This window comes from Camelus ferus, chromosome 36 (genome assembly GCF_009834535.1).
Source record: "Camelus ferus isolate YT-003-E chromosome 36, BCGSAC_Cfer_1.0, whole genome shotgun sequence".
Lineage (NCBI taxonomy): Eukaryota > Metazoa > Chordata > Mammalia > Artiodactyla > Camelidae > Camelus > Camelus ferus.
The window spans coordinates 21,848,225-21,869,180 of record NC_045731.1 but is presented as its reverse complement, the minus strand read 5'-3'; the positions used below and the strand labels follow the sequence as shown (position 1 = coordinate 21,869,180).

Genomic DNA, 20,956 nt, shown 5'->3' with positions numbered 1-20,956 from the left:
GAAAGAAGGGATGGGAAGGGATAAATATGGGATTCAAAAGTGCCCCGTCTTGGGGAGTGATGGAAATGTTAGCTATCTTGATCGTGGTGATGGTTTTCTGGGTGTAGACATTTATCAAATTCATCAAATAGAACATGTGAAATATGTGTATTTTACTGTACAGGAATCATACCACAATAAACGTGCCTGTAAAAAAACAAGAAAAGATTGGCGGCATTGTGTCCTACGTTTTTATGTGTCTTCAGTGAGTGGGTCTTCAAGTTTCTGGTCTGCCATATTTTCTGAACCAGAAGTGCCCTGCTTCCCTTTTCTTTGTTAAACTGTCAGTGGGTGGCATTTATTCCCGTGGCTTCAACTGCTCTCTGTCCACTGATTAACTGTCAAATCTTTTCCAGCATGGACATCTCAGTTCAGTCCCAGAAATATACTTATAATTGACAAGTAGACATTCCCAATTGATTAGCCCATAAAAATCTCAAGCTCTGTATGTTTGAATTTACACTCGCTCAGATCTAGGTTTACTTCTTCAAACAATGGCATCACTATCCCATCTGTTTTCCGTGCCATACATCTGGGAGTTTTCCTTTACTTTTCCACTCCCTCACCCCCGTCAGTACTACAATTCTATTCCTTAATATCCCCCAACTAAGTCCCTGCCCCTCACTCCCCACTGCATTAATTCCCACCCCTTGCTAGTCTCCCCAGTGCTGTTCTTTAGAGTGAACAATCCACTTTGCTCACTTTTAATGACTAATCTGTGTCACTCTCCTCCTTAAAACCCCAAAGAATTCCCCGCTGCGTATGTGAGGAAGTCCACGCTCCCTGATTTAACGTCACACCTTCTCATAACCTAGTTGCTGCTTTTTTTCAGCCTCAGCTTCCGTTAGTTCCTCACAGCCTCTAGCCTCACTGACCTTCCTTCCCTAATTGCAAAGTGCTGTTAGACACGACCAGACCTCTGCACGAGACACGCAAGCTGCTGAGAATCCCGTCCCCACCACGCACTCTCCTGGTCTACAGATTTGCTGGAATCCTTCAGATGTCAGTGCAGAAAGCATTTCCTCTCTGACACCTTCCCTACCTTCTAGAACCCTGCCCCAGGCAGTGCAAGAGCCCCTCTGAACATACAGTATACATGATGCCAAGTGACTCTTACCACATTGTTTTGAAAACCTATTTAAATTTGTCTCTTCCACGACACACTGTGATCTCCTTGAGGGATGGGGGGCTGTGTGGTATTTGTCTAGACAGCTAATGTCTGGCACAGACCCCGGGCCATCGGAAACAGTCTGCTGACTCATCAAGAATTGTCGTCTTTGCGATGTAAGAAAGACTACATGATCTCTGATCTTACACCATCCGGCAAGGGTCAAAATAATTTCACATAGAACTACACAGGAAAAATATGTGTATACTTTTCCTCTTTGTGAGCCCAAGATCATAGGCAGCCTGGAACGGAGGTGTCACTCTAAGCTGTCTGTCCCCTAGGCTGTCACGTCCAGCTTCAACATATTTTTTAGAAGTTGTAGGGATACGTGTACATCACCCCGTCTTAGAGCAAACGGTGCTTCAGCCTGACCAACTTTAATGTCCATATAAAAATCAGAAATCTTCCAAACTGAAGCCTGAAGAAACATTTCACTTCTCTCCTTCCAGTCTGTCTGCCATCTGCATCCCACATCCCCACTGCTCACCTGCATCAGACCACCTTCTATCTAGAAACATTTTAGGTGGGACACTTGGATGAGAACTAATTACAGCAGTCATGAAAATGGTCCCATGAACGTACGCTCTGCACAACAAGGATGTTTTGACCGGAGGCCTCAGCCGTGACCTTCAGGGTCTGTTCACAGTGTTCTGCCTGGCTTCCCTACAGATGTTCTGCAGAAAATCAAGCCTGCAGTTAAAGTCATAGAAGTCCCAAGAAATCCAGAAAAATAGAGTGAGATTCATTTCCTTGGGAATATTTTTGAAAACCATCCACTAATAGGAAGAAGAGCTTTAAGAGGGTCATTTCAGATCAGATGATGTCCAACTGCAGGTGGGTCAGTTTTGTCATTGTTGCTCGCTAGTTGGCTTTCTGCTGCTTCTAACATGCCGCTGTTTAGAGAAGTGGCCTGAGTAGGCCCTCAGAGCAGAAAGGTGAGCTGGGCCTGGAAACAGCCAAGCTCCTCTGCTGTGTAGTGACCCGCTGAGAAGGAAAGGATGGCCCAGGGCTTCCTCTGACTCTCTCCCTCAGTTATAAACTCTATGAAGGGAAAATGGAACAAAAAATCTTAATTCAATATGGTATTGTCAAAGTATAAAAATAATTGTCTTTGGAGGGGATGGTATAGTTGAAGGGGTAGAGTACATGCTGGGTTCAATTCGCAGTACCTCAATGTAAAAATATAATAAGAAAAAGTCTTTACAATAAAAGAAAAATAACAAATAAGAAAAGAGATCTCAAAGAACCCAAGTTTAAAAAGAAAAAAATGTCTTTTAAAAATAGTAGTCAGCTCGGTCTTTTGCTAGATTAGGAGTTTGGGATTAACAGATACACACTACTATGTATAAAATAAATAACCAACTCCCAGGTCCTTAATAACCTAGTTCAACCTGAATCCTTTCTCTTTTTTCCCCTAAGCAACCCGTGGAAGCATCTGAAATTCTCATCTTATAAAAGAATTCATTTAAAGGCGTTTTGAAAGTTACTGGTTAAAAGTTATTTGTGGTTCCATGAATATAGGTCTAGTAAGAATGACAGACAATAAACCACTAAGCAAATAATATATGACGTACTGCCAGGTTCTAATAATTGCCAGAAAGAAACATAAAGCATATTAGGAGAGAAAATGATTGAATAGGAAATATGTGCGTGCTATTTTAAATAATGTGGTCAGGTAAGTCCTCTCTGAGGGTAAAATAATTTGAACAAAGTCCTGAATGAAGCAAAAGAATAAGCCACATAGGTAACAGACAAGAAAAGCCTCCCAGGCCGGGAGAAGTGTAAGTACGAGACTTGGAGTTACAAACACAGCTGTCCTGGTGGGGACCATCTGGGCGTTGAAGATGGGCTGGAGCAGAACGGTGAGAACTGAGGCTGCAGAGACGGGTGAGGGACCGGATCACACAGGGCCTTGGTAGGGACTCTGGATATCCTTCTGAATACAATGGAAAATTACGAGATTATTTTGCAAAGCAGAACAGCTTGATCCGATTCATAATTTAATAAGACCGTTGTGGGTAATATATGGGGAATAAGCAATGGAAGCAGGGCAAGGTAAGCTGATGGGAAGCCAATGGGAAGAGTGCTGCTGACCTGGAGAGAGACACCGAGGTTGGGCTGGGATGATGGCGGGAGACGGGCTGAAAGGGGGACACGATTTGACAGTAATGGTCACAGGCCTTAATGCTCGAGTTGGACACAGACACAGAGTGGTTCAGGGTGATGGGTATGTGATATTTGGGGCTGAGCCACAGTTTTTGTGCAGAGACCTGACAGGAGAATAAAGTGGGGACGTTGACATCGGTAAGAAGGGTTGGTGGGTGTTTAATTCCCCCTAGAGCCGCGTCTCTGTTTCTCTGTAGATGAAGTCAGCAGAGCAGGGATGGGTGTTCCTAATTCTGCAGTGAATTGCGTGTCCTTCTCATCGACAAATTCGAGAGGCCGACCTGCCCATCCAATTGCAACATCTTGAATCTGCTTCTTTCTATCCAGGAGGAGATTTCCAACTAAGATGCCACTCAAAAATTCCCATGTCCACAGTTAGAGCTGTGTGCCTTTGGAATGATCTCAGAGATGCCTCCACAGAGGCTTGGTGTGCTCTCTCTCCCTCAGAGCACACAGTTCCCTTCAGTCCGGTGGGTCTCAGCAGAGAAGATTTCACAAGTAGCCCCTCTCAGGCCCTGGGGACCAACCTCATGCTTGGCAGAGCTCTGAAAATGAGCACGAGTTCCGGGCAAAGGGCCTTCTCCAGGGCGCCATCTGGCAGATTACATGAAGACAGTGTACAAAAGAGTGGGAGGGTTGATGGTATAAATGGATTTTACTTTTTGCTCTGAATCTGATTCTGTCCTTCCATTTTATTAAGGAAGAGTTCTTAGGCCAGACATGATTCTCTTTTTTCTTTCTATTTGATCATCCAAGAGGTTTAGATAGGGTATTTGTTTTAGGGTAAGAATCTTTAAAAAAAAAAAAAAAACAACTATGCAAATAGTATCTTGTTAGGTATTTGGACAAGTAAATTCTCCCAGCAGTATTGAACCCCCTTGTACCTCCAGGGGTTCTCCAAAGGTATACATGTTCCAAATCTGACCCAAAACCAATGAGCCTTTTTGTTTTAAGCACTTCACCATGGACAAAAGATGTCACTAAAGAAGGTGAGAAAAGAGCAGGTCCCCATCATCCAGAGTCCCTCCCAAAGGGCACACAGAAGTAAGGAGGAGATGAACGAGAGAAACGGTTTATTTATACACAAGCAGGAGCCAACCAGAAAAGTAAGTACCATGTTAAATGGTGAAAGTTAAAGGCTTTTTTATCAACCTAACTTAATAGGGCAAAGGGAGAGGAGAGAATTGGCTTCCATGACAGGTTTTCTTCTACATCTATTGAATCTCAGGTGTCTTCAGCTTAAAGTGCTTTTGTATTAACCATGGGTTCCATCTGACTTTCCATTCCTCGAACTTTGTTTTCTTTTTCAAGATTCACTCATGTATTCTGAGCCCCTGGATTTACCACGTGAATTTTAGATTGATTGTCAATTCCTGCAAAACACCACCTGGGATTTGGGTAGGCATTCTTTGAATCCTTAGATCTATTCGTGGACTATTGTCATCTTAGTAGAATGAAGCCTTCTGCTCCATGAATATGGGATTATTCTCTGTGAATGTAGGTCTTAGTTTCTCTCAACAGAATCTCTAATCTATTGTAGTCTTAAGTGTCCAAGTCTGGTACTTCTTCCTCACCTCTTTGGATGCTGATTCAGAAGAGACACGACCTCCTGGAGAACCTCTGCTGCCACGGAGCTGACATGGAACTGCGTCCTGAGAAGACTTTAAATTCTTTTAAAAATAGGATTAATGTACTTTAATTACTCCATAGATGAGTAATGAATGGGTCACATTAAGATAGGATTTTAATCCTTTTAGAATTAGTAGAGTAATATAGACACAGTACAAAAAATTGAAATATTGCCTAAAAGAGAAGAGATTTGTAATTCCCACCCACAGAGGTGACTGTCATGAATGATTTGGTGCTTATGTCTCAGTCTCTGTGTCTCTCAGTATGTCTTTCTCCATCTCTGTCTCTCGCACACTCACAATCAGATCAGTTTACATCTATACTGATTTCACACATATGTGGTCATGCAGATGGGACCCTGGGTGCAGACAGTGGGTCTGCATACTTCCACCCTGAGGCCTCCCTTGACATTGGGTTGAGACCAGACACCCACTTTTCCAACTGCACAGCATTCATTCATCCACATGAACCAGAAAAAATGGACCCCATACACTCTTCATCAACATTAGTATTGCTTTAATTCAGACTGTTTCAACCAGTGCTGTGATGATCACCCTTGAAAAGGCATCTTTGAATAGGTGTGTAAGGATTTTAGTGGGATGAACTGTAAGGATCAGAACTTCTGGGGAAGAGCTGCATCTGTGGCCCTTTGATGCGTCCTGCACCCTGTTCTCCTGAAGAGGAGTGTCCCTTCTCTCTTCCCTCCAGGGGATCTGCTGGAGCCTCTGCCTGCTTACATTGTCACCAGGGCTGGTTGTCACCTGACTAAAGACCCGCCAGTGTGATGGTGACCGGTGCTCTCTCTGCAGTGTTTCCTTCTGCCTGTGTTCTCACCTGAGAGGTCAAGCATCTCTAACACACACTGGCCACCTGCATTGCCTCTCATTGGAACTGCCCATGTCTGTTCTGTTTCTGTTTAGAACACTGCGTTTCGAAAGGATTTTGGACTACAGGGATGGGAATCCTTTCTCCAACCTTGGGTTATGAGGAATGCTTTTTTCAGGTTGTGGTCTCACTTTCAAGCAGTTTTTCTGGGCTTTTGCTAATTTTTTTGATTGGTTTTGTTTTTGCCACAGGAAGAGCTAAGCATCTCCCTTATGTCTTCTGGCTGTGGTGTCACAGGGGGAACAGCAGTGTCTACCCTGAGATTATGCACAGAGTTACTAAAAGGGCTTCATTTTGTACATCACATCTTTAATCCCCCTGGATATCCCCTTAAAATGATAAAAATGCTGTTTCAAGTGAAAACAAAAAAAATCCCCAGCCCCAGCTAAAAACAAGTGGGCAGGGACAAAAGAAAACTTTTTTAAAGTTTCATTGACAGGGAACACCAAGGAGAGTTAAAGACACTCAGAGAGAAAGAGGACTTGGTGTTGTCAGGAGCTGGGTGAGGAGGGAGGGGAGTGCGCGCTCTGGATCCAAGGTTTCACTTTGAGGAAAGAAATAGTATGAAACTAGATGGTAGTGATGGTCGCACAACATTGTGAATGCCTCTAATGCTCCTCAGTTGCACAATTTAAAAGGGGAAAAGTCTATATTTTATTAATGAAACTCCAAAAAGAAAAATAAACCTTGCCATAAATGAAGTGAAACAAACAAAGGAAACTAAAGAAAACCAAACAAAAACATCTCCAGAGGAAGGGAAGTCAAGTTTGGGAGGGGGAGGGGAATGATAGTGGGAATTTGGAGAACATTTTGGAGAAGAAGGTGTGGGTGGGTGCAGAGGGGGCTCTGCCCCAGTTGGTGGTGATGCCTGAACTGTTTCTCCATTGTCCAGCAGTCCAGCTGCAGATGCAGGTTCAGGAGGAGTTGCAGGAGCGGCAGGAGGGAACTCGCGGTCTCCTGCTGGATCCAGATCATCCTTTTTTTGGTCTCTGACATCTTCCCCTGCCCCTGCCTCCTCTGTAACTATTGGATGTGGAGAGAGATTTAAGTCTTGTGGAAGAGCTCATGCTGTGTGAGAGGAAAAATTTACCCACCTGCCTCCCTTTCCATGTGCCTCTTCAAGGACAGAAAACTTCCCAGAGCTTTCCAGACAGCTCCCACCCAGAAAGTGCCCACAGGATGTGTTCTGTGACTGAATTTTTCCAGACAGGTGGTCTGAGGCCATTCTTTTCTCTGGTCCCAACAGTAGCTTCTGGGTACACCTCCTTGTGTGGCCCAGCCCTCGCCCCTCCCTCACCTACACACACGCATCAGCCCTGCCTTCCTGAACTTCGGGCTCTGTTTTGGGGGCTCCTGGTCCTCCACCTGACTTGCAGCGAGGTGGGCACTGTGCTCCATGTCAGAGCAGGGTGTGCTGAGCAACCCGTCATCCCCGGGCAGGTACCAGGGGAGAGCCCTGGGTGATCTCTGGGTCAGAGGCGTGCCCCACTGATTTGTGGGCCACGGTGGAGGGGACCCTGCCATATCCAGACCCACCTGGATCCTGCGCTGGCCCTCAGAAGAGCGGCACATCAGCCCTTCACTTGGGGGAGGGGGCGTTGGTTTTCTTATTCATCAGCTGCTGTTCAATATGTGGTATCTAGCTCTGCAATGACAGTGACCAGCAGCTGACCCGGCCTGGAAGCCTCAGAGCCCTGCCCGGCCAGGAACACTCCTGCTTCTGTCCACTCGACCCTCTGCTGCCAGATCAGACCGAGACCTTGTTCAGCTCAGACACCCGGGAGGGAAAAGACATACCCAGAATGCATGGGCTCCACCTTGGGCAGCAGGACCCTTCCCTGGCTCTCCACATCCCAGCCAGCCAGCTTTGCCCTGGGCTGTGGATGTGACCGGCCCACCAGGCCTCTGAACTGCTCTTGCTTTGGGCAGAAACCCATCCCCAAATTGACTGCTCCACCTCCACCAGCCAGGACGGGGCCGTCGGGATACCTGGGTGGGATCAGAGTGGTGGCCTGGCCTGGGCGGGCCTGCCCTGGGCCTCCCTGTGTTACCTTTGGGTCTCTCTGGCCAAAAGTCCAGAGGCGCCTTGGGTGAGACATGACCCAGCGCTGGCAGCGTTGGTTAAGCCCCTCGCTGCGGGCTTTCCGGGGTCTGTGGCCTCGGGATATTGGGATGCAGCAGAACGTGACTCTGTCTCCAATCAAGTGAGCTGAGTAGGGACTTCTCTACAGAGTGGGTGCCTGGTGACTTTAGTTCCAAGTTCTGTTGGGCTCTATTGCTTGGGAAAATGAGATCACTTCCTGGGGTCCACTTACCCAAGCTTCCTCCTGACACATAGCTCCCCAAGGACCTTTCTGGGCTGCCGATCTCTCATTTCTCACTCCATGCCATGTCCACACACAGTGACACCAACTCAGCCCCCCTCATAGCCCTGGGGAGGCCTGGATGCAGCCAGTGCTGCAGCTCTGAAGATACAGCTGGGTTCAGACATGGCTCCCCCCACTCAACAGTGCTATCACCATGGAAAAGCCACGTGCCTCTCAGGGTCTCCCCAATCTCCCGTCAGCACAGTGGGGACCATTCTGGCCCCTGCTTCCTAGAGAAGCCATCCTGTCTCTAGACCTAGAAACACCTACTGCATCTGTCACCCCCATGGGCTGGCATCACAGGGAGCTCGTGCACAGACTTAGCAAAGGAATGACCCCACAGAGGGCTGGCGGAGCGCAGAGCAGATGCCACACAGGCCTGGGTCTGCCCTGAGGTCTGGAGAAAGTCACTTTCCTTATTGCTTGCTTCCCAGCTCCCAGTCGTGCGACTAAATTTAAATACAACTCTGACGTCGTCAGCTCTGGCAAACAACCTCCTAGGTCTTTCTGTCATGTTGACATACAGGCCCAGTGTCTGATCTCGGCCTCTGTGGTGGACTGCCCCACAATGTCTTCATACTTTTTGCCTTCAGTTCCCACGCCCTTTTGTGATCCCCACACCCTCCCCTGGAGGATGGATGGACTTTGAGACCAGGTTCTGACATGCAGACTGACTTGTGAAAATGTGCGTGAGTTCCACTCCTTCCCAGCTCCAGTTTTCCTTCTCTCTGTCTCTGTCTCTCAGTGCCTCTCTCTCTGTCTTGTCTCTCTCTCTGTTTCTCTGTCTCCCCTGCTTCTCTGTGTTTCAGTCTGTCTGTCTCTTTTCCTGTATGTATGTGTGTATATATTTATGTGTATATGTGTGTATTTATGTGTGTGTATTGTTCGGGCCCAGGGCAGGTCACTTCTGAAAATCCCTTGATGACATATTGATTATTTTGAATTCATGTTACTAAAGAAAAATTATCTTTGAAAATTGTGCAAGCACTTTGGTGGGATCTTCTCTAAGGACCAGCACTGCTAGGGAAGTGATGTTCCTGTGGCACTTTGATGTATCCTGTACCTTGTTCTGCCGGAGAGGAGCGTCCATTTGCTCTTCCCTCCAGGGGACCTCCTGGGGCCTCTGCCTGCTCACGTTGTCACCAGGGCTGGTTGTCACCGGGCTAAAGACCTGCCAGTGTGATGGTGGCCAATGCTATCTCTGCAGTCTGTCCATCTGCCTATGTCCTCACCTTACAGGTCGAGCATCTCTAGCACACACTGGCCACCTGCACTGCCTCTCGTTGGAACTGCCTGTGTGTGTTTTGTTTCTTTTCAGAACACTGGGCTTCAAGAGGTTTTTGCACCACAGCGATGTGAAGCTTTTCTCCGACCTTGGGTCATGAGGAAAGCTTTTTCCAGGCTGTGGTTTTTCTTTCCAGCTGTCTTTCTTGGCCTTTGTTTTCTGCTTTAGTTTGGTTTTATTTTGCCACAAGAAGAGCTAAGCATCTCCCTTCTGGCTCTGGTTTCACACTTAGAACAGCAGTGCCTACCACGAGATTATGCACAGAGTTACCAAAAGGGCTTCATTTGGTACGTCTCATCTTTAATCCATCTGGATTTCCCTCTCAAAATACAAAAATGCTAATTCACGTGAAAACAAACAAACAAAAAATTCACCCGTCCCTACTTAAGATATGAGGGCAGCGAGAAAAAAAAGCCACCTTTTATATGATTTCATTGATAGGGAACCTCCAGGATAGGTAAAGACATAGAGAGAGAAAGGGGATTAGTGCTTCTCATGGGCTGGGGGAGGTAGGATGTGGGGTGCGCTTTGTATACAAGCTTTTAGTTTGAGAAGGCAATTGTCTAAACCAGTGGTGTTGGTCTCACAGCATTGTGAATGCACTTAATGCTCCTTAAAATTGCACAATTTAAAATGGGAAAAGGCTAAACTTTATTCTTATAAACTTAAAACAAAAATAGAATATAGTATAATAGAAAAGAAAAAAATCTGACTCCATAGAAGATCTGTCCTTTTGGCTTTAACCCTGTGCCCTCTTTTCTAGGCTTAATCTTACTAGCTCTGCACCTTTTGTAAAACAATGTTGCCTTTAGCCTGAAATATACAGGAGAGCCTGTTTTCAAGGCTCTGATCTTTAAGGATATTAACACTTTTGCACTTATATAAAGATGACAAGTTGCAGAATAGGAAATAACTTTTGTTTTGTTAGAGGTTTTACAGAGGCACTATGACCTGGTCTACGTAGACAGCTTCAGACCAAGATAATGGCAGACTAATATCTTGGAGAACCATCTTCCCCAAGTCAGACTTTAGGCTCCTTTTCTAGTAAATAGGGGAGAGGCTGTGGTTGGTTGTTGCAAACTTGTTGGTGTAGGATTACTTTGTTCTTTGGAATCCTTTGCAGCTGTCCACGTGGGTCAGATCATGGTGTTCCTGTAAAACCTGCAACAAAACAAACTTTTTCTATTCTGCAACTTGTTATCTTTATAGGAGTGCAAAAGTGTTAATATCCTTAAAGGTCAGAGTTTTGAGAATAGGATCTTCTGTTTATTTCAGGCTAAAGGCAACATTGTTTTACAAAAGGTGCAGAGCTAGCAAGAGTAAGCCTAGAAAACACGGCAGAGGGTTAAAGGAAAAGGCACAGATCCAATATGGAGTCAGATTTGTTCTTCTTTATTACAGTGCCTTTGGGTGAGAGCTAAGAGTATGATTCCTGGGTGGGTCCTCTATTGTCCCAGGATGGAGTTCAGGCAGGAACCCTGCCAGATTCACCATGACTTTGGACCTGATCTCCCGCAGAGAAAGTGACAATTATTGGATTAAAATTACCTGTCAAAATCCCTTCAATTGCCTGTAAACTATACCACAGCAGGGGATGTCTCATTGGCCAGTCAACTGCCAGTCTCCCCTGATGCAAGGGACCAGCGTCACGGCGGGATCCATGGTGGCCTGGACAGTGCACATTCCTACTTTTCTCTCCAGCCTTGGCTTCCTAAAATTGATGCTTTAAAAGCTCCCGTCCCTCTTCCCTCTGGCCTGGTGTGAATGAACAATATACCTGCACCCACCTGGGCTGAGGCCAGGCCACACACACAGCCCCATGCACACAGCCCACCATCTGCTGTCTACCCCTGGGCTCAAGTGCACCCTCTGAACTCCCCCACCCCAAAGGTCCGCGTGCCTAGTGCCTCCGCCCTAGGGGTCCAGATCACCATCAGGACCATCAACCACCCAAGGCCCACAGGCCATTGGCTGGCAGCCTGGGATCACCCTGACCCATCGGGTCAGATGAGACACAGGGTGCGGGGATCAGGGTGCCAGGGCGGGAATTGGAACCTCTTTCAGCCCAGCCTGCCTCGCCCTGTAGCCTCAGACATTAACTATGAAGGTGCACACTAGGCTGGATCCCCCGCTGGTGGCAGTAGTCATCATTACTGGAGCTCAGATTTCCCCACCCCAACCACAGGGTTAGGGGTGAGGGAGTGAGCTTAGGGTAGGGGTGCACTCAGAGTGAAGGGGATCCCATGGTGAGGGGGTATAGGTTGAGGAGTGTGGGGCCGCTCAGATTGGAACTGACCTGGCTGAGAGGTGAGGAGTATAGTTTCAGGATTTTGGGGGTCCTGTGGTGAGGCATGAGTGTGTAGGGGCCATAGGTTAGGACCAAGCAGGATGGAGTGTCAGGGCAGGGACCTCGGTGTGAGGAGAAGGAGCCCTGTCTTCAAGGTCTGGTGGGAGACTGGGCCTGGCCAGGGGTGGGAGGGTAGTAACAGGGAGGGGAAGGTGAGCAGGGGAAGTGGGGCTGGCGGGGTGTGGCCTGGCTCAGGGCAGTCGTGGTTCTAGTTCAGTGCCAGGACCCAGTCGGTGGCGGGGTGAAGGCTCTGGGGATGGAGACCCGGCGGGACGAGCAGGAGGGGCCCCACCTGGCTCCTCCCGGCCCCAGTGGCCTGGTCCGGTAAAGCAGGAGACCCACCCGAGCAGTTTGCGCTGCAGGCGGGAGGAGGAGGCGCGCGCACGCGCAGACGCACAGATGCGCGGACGCCGGAACCCGCCCAGAACGCGTGGAAGCTGGCGGGAGCCGGTTGTTCCTGGACCAGCTCCTGGAAGAGGAACACGGCCTGGGGTCTGGGCCGCCGCTTGCCCTCGGTTCGGCTGCCGCTGCTGGGCAGTTAAGGGGGCGCTGGTGGGGGCGCGCTGCTCGGGGAGCCGGTGGGTGACACCTGGGCTGTGCGGCTGGGGAGGCGTACAGGGAGGGGTGCGGAGGTGAAGTCCAGGCCGCGCGTCCCGTTAGGACCCTGAGGCGGGTCCCAGCCGCCGCTGTAGTTCGTGGTAATCCCGCTATTAGTAGTTCCTGAACCCCGCGTTTTTGCCGCCGCTTATGTCCGGGTTTAGGAGAGCAGGCACAGCCCCGGGAGGTGGGAGGGCACCGGACGGCTCCGGAGCATCTCCGACTGGCCCTCAGACCATGGCCTGCTCCTGGAAGGCGGGTGCGGTGCGGTCGCGGGGCCTCGGATGGAATGGGGGCTGCCCCATGAGAGCCCCTGGATTTGCTCCCATCTTCCCCGCGGCCTGACCTTGGGGGCGGCCTCTAAATCCCCAGGATTCTTGTGACTCAGGTTACAGGTCAGGCTGCTCCTGGGAGGTGGGCGCGGTGCGATCAGTGTGCTGGGATGGCTGCAGCAGCAGCGGGAAATGGTCGCAAACCCCGCGCTTTCACAGGGCAGCCCCAGTCCCGCCATCGCAGCCGCCGCCATTCCCTGACAGCACAGCACCTGCCTTCCAGGAGCAGGCTGGCCTGTAACCTGAGTTCCACGAATCTGGGGCAGCAGAGGCCAATCTCAGGCCATGCGCTGGGGAGTTTGAAGCCAATCCACGGGCTCTCATGGGCAGACCCCATAACCCGCCACTGCCTTCGACCACACCGCGCCCTCCTTCCAGAAGCAGGCTGACCTGCGGACCGTGCCTGGAGCAGCAAAGCCGAGCCCTGGACAGGCCGTGGGAGAGAAGGGGGCAAATCGACCAGCTTGCCAGGTCGCTGCCCATCTCCCTGCCGCTGCCCCAGGTTCGTGGACCACTTGTTTTCAAGTCAGTGGGTTCCTGAGAGACAGGAGCGGTGCAGTCAGGAGGCGGGGTCTGCGGGGAGGGGTGCTGCCCCAGGGGGAGCAGGTGGACTTGCTCCCATCTCCCCCAGGGCCAGACCTGGGTACGGCCTCTGCTGCCTCAGGTTTGCAGGACACATGTCATGTCAGCCTGTCCCTGGGAGGAGGGCTCAGGTTACTCGGGGCAGCCTCAGTGGCTGAGAAGGATTTTAGAAGTGGGCTCTAGCCCAGCATAACTAACTCTCCTTTCTTCTCTTGCTTCCTCAGTTGGTGGCTGTATCGGCTTTTTCATTATAGGTTATTGCTGGATAATGAACATAGGTTTCTGTGCTATACAGAAGAAACTTTATTTAAAATCTATTTTTATATATAGTGGCTAACATTTGTAAATCTCCCAGATTTATCCCTTCCCATCCCCTTTCCCTGGTAACCTTAAGATTGTTTACTAAGTCTGCAAGTCTGTTTCTGTTTTGTAGATGAGTTCACAGTGTCTTTTTCTCTCTTTTTTTAGATTGCACATCTGAGTGGTATCATTTGGTATTTTTCTGTTTCTGGCTGCTTTCACTTAGAATGACGATCTCTAGCTCCATCCATGTTGCTGCAAATGGTTTTATTTTGTCCTTTTCATGGTAGAGTAGTATTCCAGTATATAAATATACCACAACTTCTTTATCCAGTCATCTGTTGCTACATTTAGCTTGCCTCCATGTCTCAGCTATTGTATACAGTGGTGCTATGAATACTGGGGTGCAGGTATCTTTTCACATTGGAGTTCCTTCCAGTTATATACCCAGAAGTGGGATTGCTGGGTCATAGGGTAAGTCTACTTTTAGTTTTTTGAGGGATTTCCATGCTTTCCATAATGAGTACACCAAACTGGATTCCCACCAGCAGTGTAAGAGGGTACCCTACCCTCTTCTGCCTCTCTAGCATTTATCATTCATGAAATTCTGAGTGATGGCCATTCTGACTGGTGTGGGCTGATACCTCATTGTAGTTTTGATTTGCATTTCTCAGTTTATTAGTGATACTGAGCATTTTTTCATGTGTCTATTGGCCATTTGTGTCTTCATTGGAGAAATGCTTGTTTAGGTCTTCTGCCTATTTTTGGATTGAGTTTTTTGTTGTTGTTGTTGTTAAGTTGTATGAGCTGTTTATATATTCTGAAAATTAAGCCTTTGTTAGTCGTATCATTTGCAAATATTTTCTCCCATTCGTAGGTTTATGTTTTCTTTTACTTATGGTTGCCTTTGCTGTGAAGAAATTATGAGTTTAATTACGTCCCATTTGTTTGTTTTTTTCTCTTATTTCCATTGCCTGGGTAGATTGCCCTAGGAGAACGTTGCTAAGATTTATGTCAGATAATGTTTTGCCTATGTTTTCTTTTAGGAGATTTATCAAGTCTTGTCCATCTGCAGCTTAAGCCTGTACTCTAGATCTGTGCTTCAGTTTTGAATTTTGAGCTTCTTAGAGAACACCTACTCTTAGCTCATATGTCAGATTCAACATGTCTAAAGCTGATTTCATAATCTTTTTTCTTGCAGCGTCTCCACTTATTCAGTGGGATAATCATTCTTCTGGTCTTGAATAGCCAAAGGCTTGGAATGGTCTTTGATTCATCTTTCTCTCACCACCCTCCACATTTTGTCAGCTTCTGGAACTGTATGTTTTTGGTTTCAAGTGTCTATTCTGATTGCTGATACTCTGATGAAGAGCTTTCATCCCTGATACATGAATTTTTCCTTCTGTAGAATTCTTGGATATTCTCTCACCCTCCCCTTTTCAGTCAACCTACCATTTTGACCTTCCAACATCTAGAGTCAAGTCAAAGACTTACCACAACCAGATCTCAGACAGGTAGTCTCGACCCTTCATCACTTTGGCCTTACCTTATGTGTTCCAATCATTATGTGACTTAGCCTCCTAGGGTAACCTGTGCCTTATTAAAAACCAGGAGTCACCAGTCTTTTCCTCTCCAGTCCTCAGTTAAAACAGCTTAGAATTGCCCTGAGAACTAGTTGGAGCCCCATCCCCTTCATAGAATCTTCCCTATTTACTCCAAATACTTCTAGCTCCTCTTTGTATTCCTGCACTGTTTATGATCGGTAGCCTGTTATCTTGGCTTTGAGTACTGACTTGGTACCATTCCTGGGTGGTTTCCAATGTGTCTCCTCACTTAGCTGGTAACTGGAGAAGACTCCCTTGTTCAGCCTCCTTTATACCCTCACCCTGCTTAGCATCGGGCAATAGCAGGCATCCAGGCAGTGCTAACCTACTTTAGTTATTCGCAGGGGTGGTGGTGTGGAGTATAGCTAATAACTATTAATTCAGTGTTGCAATTAAAAAAGAAAGCCAAGAAAATCCATAAAACTTTATCTCCATGTTCAGTTTAGCGCTTTACCTCAACAGTTTTCTTAACTCTGTGTTTACATTCACATAGTGTTCAGTGCTTGTACAGTTCCCTGAGGCAAGCAGGTGAGATGTCATTATGTTTGACTTTCACGTTACATTTCATATTGGATATATTTGTGCAATGACAAAACCTTCTTTTATAAGTAAACAGCCGGAAGCCCAGAGAGACTAACAGCCTAACCCAGGGTCACCTGGTTAGTGTTTGGCACAGGCCAGGACCGCGGTTCACATCTTCCAGCTGCTCCTCTTCCAGTGCCTTTTCATTCCAGTGCTGGGAAATGTAGCCCCATCAGCCAAACGGCCAAGTCTCATTGCTGCCCCTTTACCTGCCAGTGATGGCAGTGCTACAAAACGTGGCAAAGGAAAGGTCAGAAATAGGAGTGATAAAAGACATGGAAGTGCTGGAAATGGATCCTCAGCCTCTTCCTCCCTATTTGAGCGCCTCACAAGTGTCCCACTCTGACACTGCTGTTCATTGATTATAACACAGTCTTTAAAATCAGACTGATCTTTTGTAGGACATGCTTTTATCCTGGTCCCTTTCCTGCTAGTAGTCACCGTCATGGGCAGAAAGTGCCTGACTGTGCTCTGTTTGTCACGTAGGTGGGAGGGGAAGTGGGAGAGGAAGCGGGTTGAACTGAAGCCGAGCTTTTTACAGCTCTGTTGTTCTAGGACCAGAGCAGTTCCACTCCTGCTTTCATCACCTCTCCACCTCTGAGTCCCAGCCACCCACTCCTGCCTGCTTCCCCACATGCCACGTCCTGGGGGAGGACAGTGTGGTTGGCAATGCCCCCTCCACCCTCCGCCTTCCGCCCTGGGAGGTGCAGGAGTCTGCTTCAACTTTTGAGCTGTTTTGGTAGTTGGGCTTTTCCAGCCTTTCTAGGCATCTGCTTTCCAGCTCTGGGAAATTGGAGATGTAACTTAACCATACAAGTTCTATACTAATGTATTCAGTGGCATTAATGTGATGTTGTCTTTAAGGTGTTCTGGGACTGGATAGGAGGTTTTTAACACAGGATGCTTCACATCCAATTCTAAAGGCCTACAGGATGCAGGTGTAATTCAAGTTCTTACATGGCTGTAAGGCAGACATGGACATTATTTTATAATATGACCATATGTTCATAGATTACGGTTAGTCCGCCGGCTCTGTATCTAATAAAAGTTTAAATTCCAAACGCTTGAAGAAAATTTGCGGACCATGTCTTTTTGCCTGTAACTAGTTGCAAAAACTGAAATCAAGACTCTACCACAAGCCAGTGTTTCCCAGTAGAGAAACCCTCTACTTTTACAACCTCTAAGTAATGCGGTGGTTCTTTGGGTGAGATGAGGGATGCCAGAGTATTTTGTTGGGACACTAGAGTGGCATGACAAGTATTCTGGGACTGGTTACAGTTGAATCTCTGCTTCCTATATCCTGGACTGATTACAGAGTCAATGTTAGTGCGTTAACCAGCTTCTGAATGCAAGGGTAGCTAGGAAGACAACAGAGAAAATAGAAGGATATAAAGTAATGGAGAGACTTCAGAGCAGTACAAATGTTGACTTTGACACCACCAGCTGCTGACGTGAACTTGGCAGGAATTTGTGAGAAATGGTGGGTGTCACTGCAAGCAGGAGAGTCCTGCAGCTTTTGGGGTGAACAGGCAAAGGGGAGAGCAGATATGGTGACCACTCGGGGGCTGATTATTTGTGTCCTGAATGTGAAAATGTCTGGTCTCCTGTTCAATTTTGCAGCCACAACTTCACGTGACTCAGGGCATTATTTCCACCAGAAAACCATAAAAACATAAACAACCTCTGTTTCCCAAAGTGTTTGTTCTCGATCTGAGATGATTGTCCTGTGGTGGGAGGTAAGTGGGCGGTGGGTCCTATTACATCACTCCCTTTCACTAAAAGTCTACCTCGCTGCTTTTCACCCTACTGCTAGAGGTGCTGCCATTCTGTTACACCTAGACCTATAAGACGGGCTTGCCTGAATCCTCACGTGAAGAGGGATAGTTATGTGCAATTTTAAATAATTGCTTGGGTCATGTGGTCCTTTGTTCCCTCCATTGGAAATCACTATTCCAGAGCAAATAGTATGAATCTATATAAACTATATTGTTTGTAAGATGTCTTCAGAAGTTTTGCAGTAGGTTTAAATATTTGCTTGGTGATGGCATCTTGATTGTTTGAAGGAGGCAACCCTCACTAGGGGCTTTGTTGGCTCCCTTAGAGTTCCCTTACTGGCAGTAGAGTGTTCGTAGGCAGAGTTAGAAAGTTAACTGGGCTGAGAAGCCGAATTTGCCCGCAGCTGGGAATTGGCAGAAGAGTCAGTTATGGAAGGAAGGCTTTAGGATTATCTGGTAGCAGAGTTGTGGGATCCAAGCCCTGGGAAACCTCAGCTTTTGTAGAGTATGTTCTGTAACAATAGGCTATTGGATAATTTTAACACTTGTTATGGGATGTAGAGTTGGGGAAAGACTTAAAAGTGAAAGAACCTTAAAAAAGAATCTCCAAATATTTTAAAGAAAACAGTACTCAGAATGAGAGCTTTCCTGGAAAAGACTAGTTCTTCACTTCACAGGGGAAGCAGGGAGAAGGTGTAACTGCACTTACGGTAACTTAAAAGGTAAACCTTACCCTCCCACTTAGCTGTTTCCTGGTGTAAGTTCATATTCCACATCTGTAGTTTTAGACATGATGTGTCATTTTCTGGTACTCCATTCTGCTTCTGAGTGAGAGACTGACGCAAAGTCACATAGCAATTGAAAAATTGCACAAAAGTCTTTATTGTTAAAAATGTAGATATGTGGCAGGGTGCTGCATTTGCAAATGACTTTCAGTACAGAGAACACTTAAAAGAATGCAGTGTTATTTCTTTTTTTATTCCTTTAAGCCTTTGAATAGAAGGTTTTCTTTGCAGAGTTTCTGGAGTACATCAGAACAAGCAGGAACTAAAAATAGCTTTAAGAAAGCACCAGTATAGATGTTGCTTATAGTATGGTATCTGTCTTAAAGTTAACTCTTTAAAGCAGGAAGTTGTAACTCTCAATTTCTTAAGCAAATATAAACATTCTTGACTCTTAATGACATTCTTTGTGGGGTGAAGCCGCTTTTGCTTCCATTCTGAGCATTGAAAGGCCTTCAAGGATAATTCTACCAGTCCTCAATATTTTATTTTCCCTCTGTTGTGAACTTGTTATTAAACTTGAAGCAGATATAAATATCATTAACTTGCTACATATGTAGATATTTAGTGTTACATAGTCAGAAAGTTTGTGTACATCACACGTATCTACATAATTCCCCAGTTTCCAACTGTGTTCCTGATGAAAGGATGGTGGGAAATGGCATTATGGGGATATGTCTTACAGTACACAGTGTTTCCCCTGTTCCCTCTACCAGATCTGGATGTTCTTTCATCTTTCGGCTTCTAGAATTTCTAGCTCTTTTTCTTAAGACAGGTGTAACTCATCCCCCTGCTCACACAAACATGCGTACACACACACACACACACACACAATCTGCCGTAGGGAGTAGCGTGCACCATCCCATTCTCCGACTCCAGCTCTGATCCCACCCACTGGAGGCAGTGTCTTGCACGAATTCATTTGTAAGTTCCTTTTTAAAACTCGAGTGGTCGGGAAATAGGACTGATATCCTCACCTAGTAGGCAGGCCCTCAAGGATAACTTCTATGGTTAATGCCAGGTTATCTTAATGTTTGAGTACCTGGGTTTCATGGCTTCCTGTACCACCTGTGTGACCCATGATTCCCACAGTTCTGTCTCCCGTTAGACTTTTTCTCTCCAACTCTGGACTCTTATAATATTCTGCTGATTTGGCATCTTCACTTGGAACTCTGATATCTTAAAACCAACATGTGTAAAAACTGAGCTCTTGGTCCTCCTACCCCCCAAACTGGTTCTTTATGCAGCCTCCCCCATTCAGTTAGTGGAAACTTAATCCTTCCAGCTGCTTGGGTCAAAAAACTTGGAGTTATTCTGACTTTCACTGACATACCACATGAATTCTGTCAATAGATCTGGTTTGACACTGCCTTTAAAACATATCCAGAGCCCAGCCACTTCTCACCATGGCTCCTGCCTCCACTGCTGCTTCCCTGCCCTGAGCCACTGTCCTCTCCTCCTGCATAGCCCTTCTCAGTAGCTTCCCACCTTTCATCTCTGACCCGTTTGCACTATTCTCACCCGGCAGTCAAGTGAGCCTTGAAAACCTAAGTTAGATTGTGTCGTCCTTCTGCAGTGCCTCCCCATTTCACTCCGGGTAAAAGCCACAGTCCTTACAATGTCCTCCAAGGCCATACAGGATCTGCACTGACCCTTCTCCGCAGCTCCAGCTGTGCCCCCATTCTGGAACATGCGAGGTCACGCTGGCCTTGGTGATGGTTATTCCGTCCACCTGGGACTTCTCACCTCCTAGTCTTAATTCTAACCTCAGTTCACAGTGTGCCCTGCTCTGGTATTTAATACAACATCACCCTCATCCTATACCCTCAACTCTCTTTACTTTGCCCTTTTTACTTTTTTCCATGGTTCCTCTTTCCTAGCATGCCACCTCCTCTGCTGCTCTGTTGTGTGAATTGTCATCTCCACCCCCCACCCCAGCTAGACTCCAACCAAGCTCCGTGAGGACAGGACTTTTGTTTTGTTTATTGATCTATTCCAAGTGCCTAGAGTAGTCCTGGGTACATTGTAGGCCGTCAAAAATTATTTGCTGAATAAATTAAAAGGCTATTTTAAAAATGAATCATCCTTTCAGGAACAGGTGAGGAAAGGAAGCTGCATGAAGGAAAATGGTGCAGTAAATAATGATATTTGCCTGTTGTACTATGTGTGATATATATATATGTGTTTTAGTCTTAATTTGGTATCTCAGTTTCTTAATTTAATAGCTGTATTAAGGTGTAATTTACAGGCCATACAATTCACATATTATAATTGTACAAGTCAGCCATTTTAGCTATTTCTAGAGTTGTGCAACTGTGTCCTCAAAAAGTCCCCTTGTGTCCAGTCCATATGCAGTTCGCCCTCCCCTCAGTGGCACCCTGATTTTATTTGTTTTTGTTTTTTTGGCAATCACATCTGAAAAGAATAATTTACACAGCAGTACTAATATAGCTTTGCACTTTTAGAAATGACACACTTAAATATGAAATCAGGAGTCATTGCTGAATGTAGGCAGCA

At 46.7% G+C, this 20,956-nt stretch overlaps 1 protein-coding gene across 3 annotated transcripts in view; it reads left to right on the top strand.

The window, feature by feature from the left end:
- LOC116661728 (anoctamin-6-like) overlaps positions 1 to 20,956 on the top strand; it is a 408,020-nt gene that overhangs the window by 347,353 nt on the left and 39,711 nt on the right. For 2 of the 3 annotated variants that reach the window (XR_004317642.1, XR_004317643.1), the window contains exon 1: positions 14,653 to 17,618. The exons of the other annotated variant lie outside the window; for it this stretch is intronic. The gene's annotated coding sequence lies outside the window, so the exon portion shown is untranslated. Of the gene's footprint in view, positions 1 to 14,652; positions 17,619 to 20,956 lie in introns of those variants that run through there. 3 annotated transcript variants of the gene reach the window in all.